The 17,886-nt window shown below is 39.5% G+C and overlaps 1 protein-coding gene across 1 annotated transcript in view; it reads right to left on the reverse strand.

Moving 5' to 3' along the window:
- LIN7A (lin-7 homolog A, crumbs cell polarity complex component) overlaps positions 1-17,886 on the reverse strand; it is a 143,028-nt gene that overhangs the window by 15,058 nt on the left and 110,084 nt on the right. The window lies entirely within an intron of this gene.

Genomic DNA, 17,886 nt, shown 5'->3' on the forward strand with positions numbered 1-17,886 from the left:
ACTAAAATAAAAGGTGAACATTAATCATTTTTCAATAGAAAAGGAATTCTTAATTTAAAATGCCACAGGAAACATAACCATAAAATCATATGTGCACAGTGTAAGTTTCTATGTCTCAAACACTGTAAAAAAAAAAAAAAGGCAAATAAAACAGAAAAACAGTTTCAGTATATGACTGTCATATACTTACCGCAAAAGGGTTTTTTTTTCTGGTTTATTTGCCCTTTTTTATTTTTTTGAGACAGAGTTTCACTCTTGTTGGCCAGGCTGGTGTGCAATGGCCTGATCTGGGCTCACCGCCACCTCTCCCTCCTGGGTTCAAGTGATTCTCCTGCCTCAGCCTCTCGAGTAGCTGGGATTAAAGGTGTGCAACACCACGCCCGGCTAATTTTATATTTTTAGTAGAGGTGGCGTTTCACCATGTTGGCCAGGCTGGTCTTGAACTCCTGACCTCAAGAAATCCACCTCCCTCAGCCTCTCAAGCTGCTGGGAGTACAGGCATGAGCCACTGCACCCAGCCTGCCCTTCATTCTTCTAACAAGTCAATAAAGTTCTAAGCAGAATGAGCAATTGACATGCATGGACAAAAAATAAAAAATATAAATGGCCAATAGACCTCAGAAAAGATATTCAAACTCCCTAGTAATCAAAGAAGTATAGACTAACATAAAATATATATATATATATATATTTTTTTTTTTTTTTTTTTGAGACGGAGTCTTGCTGTGTCGCCCAGGCTGGAGTGCAGTGGCACGATCTTGGCTCACTGCAAGCTCCACCTCCTGGTTTCACGTCATTCTCCTGCCTCAGCCTCTCGAGTAGCTGGGACTACAGGTGCCCGCCACCATGCCCAGCTAATTTTTTTCTATTTTTAGTAAAGATGGGGATTCACCATGTTAGCCAGGATGGTCTCGATCTCCTGACCTTGTGATCCGCCCACCTCAGCCTCCCAAAGTGTTGGGATTACAGGCGTAAGCCACCGCGCCTGGCCAATATTTCATTTTTAACTTAAAAATGATAAATAGGTACTTTTAAATTTGGTGTACAGACCAAAAAAATTGGACTCAGACTGCTAATAACTTAACAAAAACTGGTGAAATTTTTCTGGAGGGCACTATCGTTATGCATTGAATAAGCCCTTATTATAAGTGAATAATTTTATATTCAGAAAAATCTATTCAGGATACAATCAAATATACACACATACTTATAAGATAGATATGTTAGAAAACAAAAAACAAATCAATTCTTGGCTTTTGAGTTTCAAAACAGTCTTTTGAACATCATGGCATAGACAATACTTGGAGAAACTATGTTTCCCCCAAGTAAACACAATGCTGCTTTTTTCCCAATCTTCTGAAGATTCTCAAGGTTAGGATGATGGAGAAGCAAAAAGAAGAAAGTTGTAGTTAGACTTTATAGGATCCTACATAAGGAAACCCTGGCTCCTGCCCCTCTGAGCAAATCACCAGGGCAGATGACAGAACCCTTAATTTGCAGGATTGAACTGCCAAGGCCTTTTTGCCTTGCTTCTTGGGTAAAGAACAGAGAAAAAAAATCACTGTGCAGTGTGATAGATGGAGACTGAGATAAGGTTAAAGAGTGTCAGACCACCTAGGAGTCACACTGAAGAGGCAGAGAAGGCCACCCCCAATTGTTTGACATTACATTTTCACAATCCAAGCAGAAGGGAAACTCAAAATGGATACTAAATTGAGTTACAGATAAATAAAGGAAGTGAAAATCTTAAGCACCCTTGAATTATACCTTCAGATTCATAATTTCTACTGCAGATTTGGAGACTTAAGGGATCATTTGATCATTGGCTTAGTCACTCAACTAATATGTTTATTAAGCATTTATTCTATGAATTATAATCTACTACATTTCTTGAGAAAACATGAAAGGAAGGTAAACTTTGACAGCATCGTGCAATATAAACCCTATTTTCAGTATGTTTGTAATTTCTTTATAACTGGTCCCATGATGATTTGTTAATGCATAGAATTTTCCTTTGAAAGGAAAACTTGGTGATTTGGTTGTCTATATACCCTTCTCTAATTTCTTTTTTAATATTAAAACTTACATGTTTATGTTTTAATAATAATGGTTCACCCATTTTCTAGGCCAGATAATCAGTCTGTAGACTTCTTCGTGGCTTTTGTTCTATTTGCTTTTATTTAATAGGATTGGAGATTCTAGGCCAGACCTTTAGAGGCCCATTATCTCTGTTTTGGCACTGTGTCTGCAATTTAGTTGCCACAGGACGGCTGTGGTACTAATGTGTGTGGGCCATTAGGCTCTCACGGTGATGGTGAAGAGTTGAGAGAAATACGGCTGGCTGGTGCACCACACACCAGGCCCTGCAAAACCAACAAGGTTATCCTCTTCCAGTCCCTGCTCTGCCCTCTCCCACACAGTTAACAATGTATCAAAAGCAGACTCCACAGTTTTCAATTCCAGAAATTTTGCCTTCATGCTTTATCTTCAGTTTAGACAAGGACTCAGATTCTCTTTAAGGCTCAACAGAGTCAACAGGTCTCTTGGTTTGGCTCTACTGTCCTTCCCACCAGGACACAGAGCCACTATGAGAGATCTGGGCAGTGTCACAATTCCTCATTTGTGCTACTGAAATGCTTTACTAACATCCTACAAATTATATAATTAAGCAGCTAAGAAGTGAATTTTAGAAAGATATTAAGAAATATAAGCATACTTGAAAAATTTTTATTTCAAACACTCCTCAACTTTGCTTTTTAATTGTTTTCAGAAGGATATCTTAATTCTTGTCTTAAGGATTATTTTTGTGGCCTTTCTTTTCCCACTAGCTTTGCCTACTTTGTAAATACTTTTGAGTACATATACTTGTCTCCTTAACCTATTATTTATCTCTGGAGTGCTTTTAGTCCGTCAGTATAACTTTGTAGTAAGATTAAGGCAGTTTTCTCTTCTTCTTGCTTTCCCTTTTAAGGTAAGAACAAGAAATCAAACCATCTTGCCACAGAAGTCTTGTTGCATGAATAAAAAGAAGCCAAAAGATCTACTCAGTTAGGGTATAAATGTTGATGTGCAAGCCATTCACAGGTATTCCTTGAGCCCTGAAAGTTCAGCATCTATTCTTGCTTTTGACTTAGTCTGTGTCTCACTCTTACTGAAAGTATGCATCATTTCTAGCTAAATATTTAAGACATATTTTGAAATGTGATAGATTATTTATAAACAGTTAAGCTATTTTTATCAAAGCTGTATATACAAGCACTCCTGATTCAGAGTTGTCTTTTATAAGAACCAGTGTAAGTTTGAGCAATCACTGAAAACTTGTAGTACCAGCTTCCTACATAGGCTGAGAAGGTGGTTCTTATATGACTTTAAGAGCTCTAAAAAGATTTCTTATTTTAAAGTGAAACCCCCTCCTCCATTTAAAACCTGAAATTCTGTATTTTTAGGTTTTATCTCCTTGCTTTAAGAGTTTTGTTGTACCTATTGCATTAGCATAAATTAATTTAACAAGGCCTTGCAATGGACATCTGGTAAAATTGGATTTTATTAGAAGGTGAGGAGTGATGAGAACAGCCTGAGGGTATAGTAGGTACCTAGGAAATATTTTGACCAAAGAGAAGTATAGCCTAAAACAGAAAAACCCCTAAAAAGAAATGTTACCTACTCCACAATTATGCCTAGGCTGGCCATGAGCACACTTGAAAAGAATTAAAATGCACTATGAAGACTGGACATTCCCATCCCAAAAATGCTTCTATCTTTAGCTGATAAATCTTTTAACAACAAACATAAAAATTAATATGAGGTCAGGCACAGAGGCTCATGCCTGTAATCCCAGCCATTTGGGAGGCTGAGGCAGGAAGGAAGATTGCCTGAGCCTAGGAGTTCAAGACCAACCTGAGCAACATGGTAAGACCCCATCTCTACAAAGAATTTTTATTTTTTAAATAGCTGGGGCGAGTGGCACGTGCCTGTGGTCCCAACTACTTGGGATGCTGGACCAAGAGAATGGCTTGAACCCAGGAGGTCGGGGCTGCGGGGAGCCATGTTTGCGTCATTGCACTCTAGCCTAGGCAACAGAGCAAGACTCTGTCTCAAAAATAAAAATGTATATATATATATATACACACACTGACACAAATGCACTATTATATACATTAGTTATTATATACAATAGTTGTATATATATATGGAGCCTTCAAATAGTTGTATTACAATAAATACAAGCTAATAAAATACTAAACTGATATAAAAACCATACAAACTGGATCTCCTATAATACTGATATACAAAGAAATATATTTTCATTTAGGAAGCTGGGAAAAAAATAGCTCAGTAGATAACCAAAGGCATACTTGTTTCATCAGCAATCTCATACAGCAGTAAGCTCTAGGCAGCTTTCAAGTTAGTTAATTTGATTGAAGTTTAGCAAATCAATGGCTGGTAAATGAACCAAGGTTTTCTTTGCTTCGTTTTGTTTTGAGATGAAATCTTACTCTGTCACCCAGGCTGGAGTGCAATGGCATGATCTTGGTTTACTGCAACCTCCATCTCCCAGGTTCAAGCGATTCTTGTGCCTCAGCCTCCCAAATAGCTGGGACTACAGGTGCCTGCCACCATGACCAGCTACTTTCTGTATTTTTAGTAAAGACAGGGTTTGCCACATTGGCCAGGCTGATCTTGAACTCCTGGGCTCAAGTGATCCGCCTGCTTCAGCCTCTCAAAGTGCTGAGTTTACAGGAATGAGTCACCGCGCCCAGACTCAACCAAGTTTTAAACATGCCTGCATTCTGTTCATTCAATAGTTTTTCTATTCATATACACTGTGAGATATTAAAATGGCAGCTTATTTCTGGTATGCTCAACTTCCTGGTTGATTAAGGATCATCCCTTATAAGAGAGAATTTGAATTGCACTACATACATGAATTTGCTCATGACATGTGCTCTCTCTCCTGCTTCCATAGAGGGTTAAATTTTGACCCTGGCTAGATCTCAGATGGAAGCAATGCCTGCCCTGGGAAGCAATCATGCAATCTGTGCACCATCAGTCATCAACTGGCCAAGTTTTTAGGCAGGTTTTTCTCTATGGGAATTACATAGACATCATCTTGATCCGGTTTTCTGATGGGTAAGTTACTTAAACACTTTGTGGGACAACAAGAGTTGGCTAGACCTTGTAGTTATTCAAGGCATATCTACAGCCAGGTTTATGCATAGACTCCTAAATAACATCAGTCATTCCTTTAGATTAAAGGCCAAATGATGTTATCATCATTTGGAGTAAACGACATCAAGGGTATTAGGTAATTATACCTTAGTGAATTAGATAGCTCAGAAACACAGAACATTATACCTAAAAAGACCTTTAGAAATAATCTCATATATGTCCTTATATCTTAATACGTAAGGAATCAGACACCAAGACTGGCTATGACTTACTCCATTTTATAAGTCTGTTAGTTGTAGGTCTGGATTAGAACTCATTTTTCTTGATGACTGCCCTTTCAATAACCCCATGCTAATTTTCTAGCTTAACTAATCCCGAAATGAAATACATGGAGTGTCATTTTTGTGTGATGCAAAAGGATAGGAACTAATGGCAAGAAAAAGATCTGTCAACTCCTAGCTCAAAGATGTGAGCTGGAGTGAAGGAGCAGCATGGGGCTACCTGAAGGACTCACTACTACTAGGATTAGGGGGTTATGATTCTCAACTTTGAAAAGGTCCAGCATAACCCAGCAAAGACCTATTCCTTTCCCATAAAGATAACAGTGATTATTTTTTTCTTATGATAGTTTTACTTTTGTTCCATGAAGTTCTTTTGTTTGTTTGTTTGTTTTCTTTTTGAGACGGAGTCTCGCTCTGTCACCCAGGCTGGAGTTCAGTGGCCAGATCTCAGCTCACTGCAAGCTCCGCCTCCCCATGAAGTTCTTTTACTATCATTCTATTTTAAGAGTGTGTGTGTTCATACATATAAATGTGTGTAAACATGCATGTGTGTATATGTATACTGTAGTTTTTACTGACCATTTATTAAGTAAAAGGCTGTTTTCTGTGCATTTTCTCTAATCCTTGCAACGTATCTGTTAGAAAGGTAATGAAAAGATTAAGAAATGTGTCCTAGGTCACCAGGTAGTAAGTCAAACAGATCAACCTGCAATGAGCTTTATCTGTTTCTAGAGTCGAGGCTCTTACCTACCAATCCTTAATCTTAAATAAAATAATAAAGAAAAAGTAAGTATCATATTGGCAGTTTTCCTTACTCATAGAGATGTTTAGGCCAGTCACTCTTAAATCTTGACGTACATAGAAGTCAACTGAAGAACTTTTTAAATATAGAGACCTAGGCTCTTCCCAACCTTGCCATATTAAGATCTGTAGCAATATGACCTAGGAATATATAAATACAAAACTCTGATCCAGCCAGCCAGTCTCAGACATGTAGATTTGTGTTTGGACACACTACTCTAAACCCAAATAGAACTAACCAAAATAGTAAAAGTCATCTTAAGGGTTTCTCTACAAACTTACTACAGAAAAAAGTGTTGGTTAGATGAGGGAAGTCTTATGATTTTGCCTTGATGTAGCTCTATAGTTGGCATTTTTGATCTTTAAAGAAAAACAATGTTGATTGAGTATTTAATTAAGAAAGAAATATCTTTGAATAAGCTACAGGATATACAACAATGCCTCCTTATGCACAGTTTCAGTTACCCATGGTCAATCAATGTCCAAAAATAGGTGAGTACAGCACAATGGGATATTTTGAGAGAGAGAATGAGACATCACATTCACATAACTTTGACTGCAGTACATTGTTATAATTGTTCTATTATTGTTGTTAATCTCTTACTGTGCCTCATTTATAAATTAAACCATCCTAAATATGTATGTACAGTAAAGGAAAAAATGTAGTATACATTATTCAGAAAAGAATTTTATGATGTTTTATCTTTCCCTTTTTTCAAATGTGTTAATTTTCCTGTTCTAAATGTAGTCTTTTTTGATTAAGAAAAGTGGCAAATGTATTAAAAGTATCACATTTATCTCTTGGAAAAATATGCTAATGATATCCCATAGTACTTTGTTCTTGCTTTATGCTAATAACTATCACAGGTGCACTATAATTTATCAGTTCACCGTCACTCTGTTGCCACCAGACTGTCCAAGAGCAGGATGAGTCTAATTTATTTATCTCTGTGTCCAGCATTTATTATGAACTCAATAAATACTTAGTCAATGAATATAACATTAATATAAAATATAAAGTCTCATAGGCTAAGGAACCAGTATTGCCTGGGTTTGAATCTGAGCTTCTTCCCTTACCAGCTCTGTGAACACAGACAAGCTGCTTAATATTTCAAAGCTTCACTTTCCTTGTCTGTAAATTGGGCATCATAGTGTACTTTAGTTTATAGGATTATTATGAGCATTAAATTTAACATACATAAAGCACTTGGAACAGTGTCTAGGATTTACAAAGGGTCCAACAAATGTTAGTTCTTTGCTGAACTATTTTCTTGTTGATGGTGTTGCTTAGGGCTTCAGATGTTTGCAGACAACAACAGCAACAAAATATGATTTTGCCTTTGATGTAAGTATAAGTTTTCTTTAAATTATTTGGGAAGCAAAAGTTTGCCAAGTAAATTAATAGTGTATGGGGCTTGTTAGAAGAATGTTTAAAACTATCTAGGTGAATCCACTGCTGTTAATCATCCTCAAGTAATTTAGTGGCATCATTTCCATTCATACAATTGATATGCTAATTACAAATGATCATTAGTTATTCATTAAAACTGTTCCTCTCAGTCCCTCAACAATGTCATGCTCTGTTAGGTAAAGAAGGAACGTGCAGGAGATTTACCTAATAGGAGCATGCATAATGTGAGGGAACTTGAGAGGGGAAAATCATCAAATAACTAAACACCACAAAAGAGCAAGGAGGTTAATGGAAAAAAAGTGTATATAATTATACATATTCTTATCCTGTGAGAGCAGTTAGAAATAGAAGAATTTTTGAACCATGCAAGTGGAGAATGCATAGTATTATCAGTAAGCCTGGGGGCAGAAAACTGAAAACGAGCCAAAAAGCTTTAGAAAAAGATCAGTGCCTTCTAGCAATCAGATATTCACAAATCTAACATTTGGTTGACCTCAGCCCGCCTTTCAGATCTAGAGACTAAAATTGGAAACAAATGCAGCTACTACATCCCGGTGGTAATGCTTTATAGTAACTGCTTGATCCTTGATGTCTGCACCAAAAGGAGGGAAAAGTCCTGATGGTTGTTGGAATGAAGATTAAACACACACACACACACACACACACACACACACCCATCTTCAGGAGTACAAACGTGAGCTTTAGAGGTCTGAAAACAGAACAAAGCTGCCTGGGAAAATATTCCTCGAAAATGATACCTTTAAATCAGTCTACTAATTCTTGAGTGGTGGGTTTCTCCCAGGAAGCAGGGATAATAGAGAACACTTACCAACTGTGATTCACACTGGTTTGTCTCTGAGATGCAGGCTGTGCACCCCCGTGCTCTCCCAACCCATGACACTCTGTGACACTACACCCCCAATGAGCAAAGGCTTAGAAGTGTACATATGCCTAAGCAGAGTGTTGTGACTGCCACTTCTCATTATTTGCCTCCAGGTCTGCATTAGGATAGGGAAGGGGTTGTAGAAGTGGTGATCACCACCATCCCCTACATATCCACCAAGAACTACCTCCCCCATACTCACCCCATTACAGCTCCACTTACAAAATGCAAATACATCTTAGCCACTAAAATTCACTGTGACTTCTTAAACCACCAAAGCCTTAGCAGAGCCAGGGTGCCAGGGCAGAAAGGCCAGGGATTGGGGTCAGGAGGATCTGGATTTGAATCTTAGACAAGTTGCTTATTAACAGTGTGACCTCTCCCCTCTCAGATAGCGACTGTTCCAGTTTTAGCACTGAAAATCCCAGGAAATGCATCAGGCCTGGGCAAACTAAGATAATAAGTCACCCAAGACACAAGATGTTGCACATGTGCACAGTGCATAGTAGTGCCTGGTAAATTTTCTTTTTTTTTAAATTAAAAATACTTTATTGTTAACAATGCTAATGATCATCTGAGCCTTCAGTAAATCACAATCTTTTTGCTGATGGAGGGTTTTGTCTTTATATGGATGGCTGTTGACTGATCACAGTAGTGGTTGCTAAAGATTGGGGTGGCTGTGGTAATTTCTTAAAATAAGACAACAATGCAAATACATGTGAATGCAGCTGCAGCCAGTCTGGAGTGAACACTGCGAAGACACCAGCTACAGTGGGGGAAGTGCTGCAGGGCTGTGGGCTTTAGGGAGCCAGTGGGAGCCAGCAACAGGTGGAAGCCCCACCCCTTCCAAATTGGAGGGGTGAGAGCCCTACCCTCTTGGGCTCAGCTGCAGTTGCCCAGCTGCAGGTGCAGACCCAGGCATCTCTGCATTCTCAGGGACCCAAGAAGCCCCTCTCCCCTTGCAGGCTCAGAAGTGCCTGCTCCTGCTGCCTGGCCTCTCCCAGGTGCCTGTGCCTGCTCAGATTTCAGAGCAAAGTTGATACCAAGTGCAGGCACTGTTGCAACCAGGCCAGACGTGTGTGCACTCAGGGGAGCACTGACAAGCCAACCCCCTGACACCTCAGCCCTCTGTGGACTTTGGGCACTGATGAGCCCAAAGTATTAGTCTGTTTTCACACTGCTAATAAAGAGACACTTGAGACTGGGTAGTTTATGAAGGAAAGAGGTTTAATTGACTCACAGTTCCACATAGCTGGGGAGGCCTCACAATCGTGGTAGAAAGCAAGAAGGCGCAAAGCTACATGGCAGCAGGCAAAGAGAGAATGAGCGCCAAGTGAAATGGGAAACTGCTTATAAAACCATCAGATCTTGTGAGACTTATTCACTACCACAAGAACAATATGGAGGCGCTGTGTGCAGTGGCTCATGTCTGTAATCCTAGCACTTTGGGAGGCTGAGGTGGGTGGATCACCTGAGGTCAGGAGTTTGCGACCAGACTGGCCAACATGGTGAAACCCCGTTTCTACTAAAAATACAAAAATTAGCTGGATGTGGTGGCAGGCGCCTGGAATTCCAGCTACTCAGGAGGCTGAGGCAGGAGAATTGCTTGAGCCCATGGGGTGGAGGTTACAGTGAGCCAAGATCGCACCACTTCACTCCAGCCTGGGTGAAAGAGTGAAACTCTATCACACACGCACACAAAATAAAAATAAAAGGGGTAACTGCCCCAGTGATTTCATTATCTCCCACTGGGACCCTTCCACAACACATGGACATTATGGGAGCTACAATTCAAGATGAGATTTGGGTGGGGACACAGCCAAACCATATCAGGAAGGAAAGCTGAGGGGGCCTAAGGGTGGCTCGGCACAGGACCGTAGGTGTCTCTCAGCACAAAGAGCCAGGATGCCATGGGCATCAAGGATGGCAGGTTAATGGTGGCAAGAGGCAGGCAGACTCCTGGGTGGAAAGGGGTGGATTCCTGGTGAAGCCCCACCTTCAAACCAGGGACAGCCTGAAGCCCGGGAGCTGGGCTGCCTGTTCAATGGACCAGAGTGAGAACTTATGGTGCTTTCTCTTGGCCTGCCTATGGACCAATCAGCATGCACTTACTCCCCTCTGAAGCCCATAAAAACCCGAGATTCAGCCAGACTCATGCAGGTGATGGGTTGACCAGTCTGCAGAGAGGAGCTACCCACTGTGGGTCTCCTCTCTGCTGAGAGCTGAGCAGAAGATGGGACAACCTGCCTGCAAAGAGGAGCTACCCACCATGGGTCTCTTCTGAGCTGTTCTGTTGCTCAATAAAGCACCTCTTCACCTTGCTCACTCTCCACTTGTCTACATACCTCATTCTTCTTGGACATAGGACAAGAACTTGGGACCTGCCAAATGGCAGGGCTGAAAGAGTTGTAACACAAACAGGGCTCAAACATGCCCCTTGCTCATAACGTTATGGGTGATGAGAAGGAGAGAAGAGCTACAGCCTTTTGGGGAGCCCAGACCTAAGAGCTCCCCAAGCCAGGATTGTGACACCCTCTATGGGGCTTTGCAGTTCCTGGCTACTCCAAGCTTCCAGGCACCATTTCAGTCCCTGGTGCCAGGCATGGAAGCTGTTTGTGGTACACCTGGTCCAGCCACAGCCTTCTAGGGAGCTGGCCTCTGTGCCAGCGCCTAGAGCAGCCCACCCTGCCACAGCCAGCATGCCTGGCTCTGTGCAGTGGCCGGACTCCATGCTCACTTGCTCACACACTCCTCACCACTCTGCACCTGGCTTGCCCCTGGTAGGCATGGGATCCAGGTGAGTAGCAGAAGCTGAGCACAACTTGCCAGGCTGAATGTGTGGAACAAGCCCAGCAGGCCCGAGGAAAATATGGGCAAAGGCGTCACTGGACACAGAGGCTTCCAGCCAGAAAAGTGACACCCCAAGGATTCTGTGACACATGGAAATTAAATAATCTGCTCCTGAATGATCGTTGGGTCAACAATGAAATCAAGATGGAAATTTACAAATCTTTGAACTGAATAACAATAGTGTCACAACGTATCAAAACCTCTGGGATACAGCAAAAGTGGAGCTAAGAAAAAAGTTCATAGCATTAAATGCCTTCATCAAAAAGTCTGAAAGAGCACAAATAGACAATCTAAGGTCAGACCTCACAAAACTAGAGAAACGAGAACAATCCAAACCCAAACCCAGCAGAAGAAAAGAAATAACTAAGATCAGGGCAGAAGTAAATGAAATGAAACAAAAAATACAAAAGATAAATGAAACAAGAAGCTGATTCTTTGAAAAGACAAATAAAATTGATAGTCAATTAGTGAGATTAAACAAAAAGAGAGAAAATCCAAATGAGCTTAATCAGAAATGAAACAGGAGATATTACAACTGATACCACAGAAATACAAAAGATTAATCAAGGCTACTATGAACACCTTTACACACATAGACTAGAAAACCTAGAGGAGATGGGTAAATTCCTGGAAATGTACAACTTTCCTAGATTAAACCAGGAAAATATAGAATCTGTGAACAGACCAATAACAAGCAGTGAGACAGAAATGGTAATAAAAAACATTGCCAACAAAAAAAAAAAGTCCAGGACCAGATGGATTCACAGCTGAATTCTGTCAGACATTCAAAGAAGAATTGATACCAATCTTATTAACACTATTCCACCACAAGATAGAGAAAGAGGAAATCCTCCCTAAATCATTCTATGAAGCCAGTATCACCTTAATACCAAAACCAGGAAAGGACATAACAAAAAAATAAAACTACAGACCAATATCCTTGATGAACATAGATGCAGAAATCTTTAACAAAATACTAGCTAACCAAATCTAACAACATATCAAAAAGATAATCCACCATGATCAAGTGGGTTTCTTATCAGGGATGCAGGGATGGTTTAACATACCTAAGTCAATAAATGTGCTACACCACATAAAAAGAATTAAAAACAAAAATCACATGATCATCTCAATAGATGCAGAAAAAGCTTTTGACAAAATCCAGCATCCTTTATCATTAAAACTCTCAGCAAAATCGGCATAGAAGGGACATACCTTAAGGTAATAAAAACCATTGACAACAAACCACCAGCCAACATTATACTGAATGGGAAAAAGTAGAAAGCATTTCCTCTGAGAACTGCAACAAGACAAGGATGCCCACTTTTAGCATTTCTATTCAACATAGTACGGGAAGTCCTCTCTAGAGCAATCAAACGAGAAAGAAAGGGCATCCAAATCAGTCAAGAGGGACTCAAACTGCTGCTATTTGCTGATAATATGATTGTATACCCAGAAACCCTAAATGTTATTTCCTTATAAATTTTTTTCAAAAATCAATAGCCAGGAAGGGAAGGGGTTTTATCAGAGAATGCATCATTGCCAGCAAGAAGAAGGGGAAAGGAAGGAGAGATCTGAGTGATAAGAAAGGTTTGAAACAGGTTTGAGGGCAGTTAAGTCATTTTTGCCCACTCTGCAATTCTGCCAAGACCCTAATGGCAGACTTAGTGCCATGGGGCATTATCTCCTTCTGCCACTGCAGAATCCCAGGGATGATTCAGCCTGGTTTAAAATGTGAAACTAGCTTAGAAAGAGTATCCAGAATCAGATGAAGACTTTAAAATGTTTATGAAGCAGTGTTGTGTACTGGGATACTGACTGAGATCCCTCAGAATAAATAACAAGGCCCACCCTTCAAATTGTTTTCCCTGACTTTTATGACAGGTGGGCTGTTACAGTAATGGAAACAAGGCTGAAGCTAGGGGGTTCTATAAAATATTTGCAACCTAGAAAAAGGCTTAGCCTGTAGGAAGTTTTTGAGAAATCTTACTCCCCCAAGCAAGGAATACATCATCCTATCTCCTCTTCCAAGATGACAGCAAGTATCACGGGCAATGACATCTCCTAGAATTCCATCAATCAGAATAGATTTTTTTTTTCTGTAAGTATCTTACTCTAGCGAGCTCACAGAAATCATAGTTTTTCAAGTGGTATCATAGAGACAACAATAGATTGCTGAAATTATTCAACCAAATCCTTCAAAAGATACACTTTAAATATCTAGCCTGTTTTACAATCCTAGAAGCCCAGGCAATTTAATATAAAACATCAGGGGGAAATACAGCAAATCTGGGCAGAAGTTTTCTGAGCCTGGCACTGTCAAATGTGTTTCCTATAAAGTGTAAAATGGCATGGACATTTGTGTTGATGTGTACCATGAATAATAAAACATTAATAATAGCTATAACGTTTAATTTAATTGGAGAGATTCAACATTGCAGATGCTTTCTTGCAGGAGAAGTCAACATTTAAAGGCTATTTCAGGTTTATTGTCCAATATCTCTGTAGCTGTGCATATAAATGTCTTTTCCAATTAAATGTACACCCACAGAATATTCTTTGCTTTTGTCACCATTGATTTATACTAAGATTTTTTGCTTATTTTAAATGCTCTAACTGGCTCTAACCTCCAAAGATTCTTTTCAACCCTCTTCTCTAGTTCCTGCTATCACTAGTCATGCAGCCACCCAAGTTGGACCCTCCTGGGGACATCTTCCCTCAACCTACAACCAATTAACCACCAATACTGGTTGATATTAATGCATCAGTTACCACAATTGCATCTCATCCTCTCCTCCCTCTTATTTCTTATGATTTCTTGCCTGGATTTCCTCCAGCTTCTCTCTTGTCTAAATGCTTCTACCTATTCCAGCCAGAGTTACTTTACTTCTTTTTTTTTTTTTTTTTTTAGATGGAGTCTTGCTCTGTTGCTCGGGCTAGAGTGCGGTGGCATGGTCTTGGCTCATTGCAACTTTCCCCTCCTGAGTTCAAGATATTCTCTTGCCTCTGCCTCCCAAGTAGCTGGGACTACAGGCATGTGCCACCATGCCTGGCTAATTTTTGTATTTTTAGTAGAGATGGGATTTCACCATGTTGGCCAGGCTGGTCTCAAACTCCTGACCTCAGGTGATCCTACTGTCTCAGCCTCCCAAAGTGCTGGGATTACAGGCGTGAGCCACCACCCCTGGCTGAGTTGCTTAGTTTTTGTGTGCCCTTGCTTAAAATCTATTGATGAGTAGAAAGAGCACAACTATGATAGGCGCTGTCCTTGAGGGCAGGGACCTTGCTACATTGATGGTTTATCTCTGATACCTAGCACAGTGCACAATACTCATCCAATGTTTGTTTAGCTAATCTGAATAGGGCTGACTTTAAAGCTTAGGTCGAAGATTACTGCTGTAAGAAGGTTATCTAATTTCCCTGAGCCTCTCAGTTCCCATATATGCAAAATGGCATTAATAACATCTCCTTCAGGGCCGGCGCAGTGGCTCAGGCCTGTAATCCCAGCACTTTGAGAGGCCAAGGTGAGCAGATCACGAGGTCAGGAGATTGAGATCATCCTGGCTAACACGGTGAAACCCCGTCTCTACTGAAAATACAAAAAATTAGCTGGGCGTGGTGGTGGGTGCCTGTAGTCCCAGCTACTCGGGAGGCTGAGGCAGGAGAATGGCATGAACCCAGGAGGCAGAGCTTGCAGTGAGCTGAGATCCTGCCACTGCACTCCACCCTGGGTGACAGAGTGAGACTCTGTCACAAACAAACAAACAAACAAACAAAACATCTCCTTCATAGAAGTCATTTAGGTTTATATGGATTACCCGTGTAAAGTGCCAAGTACTAAACCTGGCTCACAGAATGTACCCAATAAATGAATTAGCCCATACATATTTTTCAATTTTCTAGAAATGAAAATGAAAACATCCTGTATCATGCAAAGCACTTCCCATGTACAGGCAGGTCCAATTCTATTTCCTAATATTGATCTTCAGGATAGAAGCAACACTATGCTTTTGATTTCAGCATGTGTTTTCATGTTTCTATAATCTCTCAGTTTTATTCCCTCAGTGTAGAATGTCCTTCCTCCACTCTGTTTTAATAATCCCCCACCCATCATTCAAAGCCCATCCCAAACAGTGCTTATTCTCTATTATGTCACTTTCTCGCTCAAAATAAAGAGCAAACATTTTACGATGGCTTACAAGGGCCTTCACTCTACACTCCCAGCTGGCCTCTATAACCTTATGTCTAATACTCTCCCCATCATTCATATTCAAATCATTCTGGGCGTTTTTTGTTCTTGCTTATACCTAGTTCATTCCTGCCAGAATTTTGTATGACTAGCTTCTTCACATAAAGTTCTCAGCTACAAGATGCTCAACTCTACTATCAGTTATGGAGATGCAGATTAAATCTAAAATGAGATCAAAATCATTCACGTGCTTAAAAAAAGAATGTATCCCCAAGGATTTGGTGAAATTAAATCTTCATAAAACATAGAAGTATAAATTGATATAGGCTTTTTGAGTCAATTTGGCAATATCTATTAAAATAAAGTATATCCATATCTTCCTATCCTGGCTTGCATATATTAGGATCTACCTGAGAAAAATAGTTACTCATATACATAAAGATTTTCATTCAAGCAGTGCTCAAAATAGCAAAACAAAATTAAACAAAAAACCATTTGGTTAACAAACTAAATGTCCATCAATAGGGGAATAGTTAAATGAACCATATATAGAATATTATATAGAAGATTTAAAAAGGTCTATGTACAGATGAGGCAAAATCTCCAAGACATTATTAACCAAGAAAGCAAGTCATAGATAATAAGTATATGTAAAAATAGCAGTGCATTTAAGAAAATTACATATAATAATAATAATAGTAGCTTATATTCATTGAGTATTTACTATCAGGTGCTGTTTCAAGGGCTTTAAATGTAGCAAAATAGTGACTTTTCATAACAACACTGCAAGTTATGTAATGTTATCATCCCAATTTCATATATGAGGAAACTGAGACACAGAAAGGTTAAGTAAGTTTCCATGGCCACATTAATAGGTAACAAATCATTGTCTGGAGGCTGACCTCTGAATCACAGCCCTACATTGTCTCATATGTTTGTATTTAAAAATAAATAAGTAAATAAATGTGGTGTGTGTGTGTGTGTGTGTGTGTGTATGTATGTGCTGTATGTGTGTGCTTGAATACAAAGAGAAACGTTTAGATGTATGCCCACTACAATGGTGTTTCTATGCGTGGAGAGAGAGGGGCTGGAACGGATTGAGGAAAACAGTTAAAGCGACTATTTAAAAAAATCTGATTTTAGTCTTTCCACACTGAATTATTTAAAAATTTGCTAAGAATGCATTTACATATTTATTATATATTTTTAAATACAATAGCCCAGTATCATCCCATAAGGATCACGAGAGGAAAGGTCATTTCTAGAACAAACCAAAGAAGGTGGGACAAAGGATAATTTTGTTTAAATAGTACTTTCAAGTAATTTGGGCACAATAAGTCCCCCAAAACAAAAGCAAAAATCCCTACAACTATAATTCTATAATTGCCTGGGTAACTCAGGTGAAATGAAGGGATTTTAGCAAAATTACCTCAAAATTTACAAATGTAGAAGTATAGTCTGTGGGAGCTTCAAAGCCTCAGTCACAATGTAATGCCAATGATATTCTGTTTGAACAATCATGACTGAATGGTTTTTCTCCTGACATTGTTAATTTGCTGAAACCCAAGTTTTCCTTTCCTATATTTCCTCTCAGTTGTTCATTTGTCGGGGCCAGCATATCAGTTATATGGCATGGCAGATCATTCATGGTTCAATATATAGGCTATAAATCCATGTTTTCAAGGAATAATGTTTAATGGAAAAATCATGAGGAAGGATTATGAAATACTTAATGTTTAAAATTTTGCTTTTCATCTAATGGCTCCTGAGATTAAAAACAAACAAACAAACTTGCAGTGATCTCAATCTTGATAGATGTGAGATTCCACAGAGAGTAATCAGTTGACCTAGGAATTTTTCTGAAAATGAAATGAGTTGGCTTTGTTTTTCTTCTTTGGTACAATTACTGTTGATCTCATCCCCCTTCCCCAAATAATAATGTGTCATAACAAAGAAACATCAATATTCTCTACATAATAGATCATAATGAGATAGATAATAATGAGATCCATGTTTCTCTCACTAAATATTAACTTACATCCATATCTGGTGGCCCTGCCTTTAATTCTGGCCACTTCTAAACCACTCTTCACATTGCAATCATAGTAATCATTCCAAAATGCACTCTCGTGCTTAAAATAATTACATGTGCCTGTATTGCAGATACAGGCTGAAGTCTTTCAGCCTAGTGTACCTCACCCTTTGTGATCTGGCCCCTGTGTGTATTTTCACCCCCATTTGCTAATCCATGAAGGTCCAAACAGGAGAACAATTTTTTCTTGTGTCTGGGCCCTTCCTTGTG

The sequence above is a fragment of the Pongo abelii genome, chromosome 10, assembly GCF_028885655.2.
Source record: "Pongo abelii isolate AG06213 chromosome 10, NHGRI_mPonAbe1-v2.0_pri, whole genome shotgun sequence".
Classification (NCBI taxonomy): Eukaryota; Metazoa; Chordata; class Mammalia; order Primates; family Hominidae; genus Pongo; species Pongo abelii.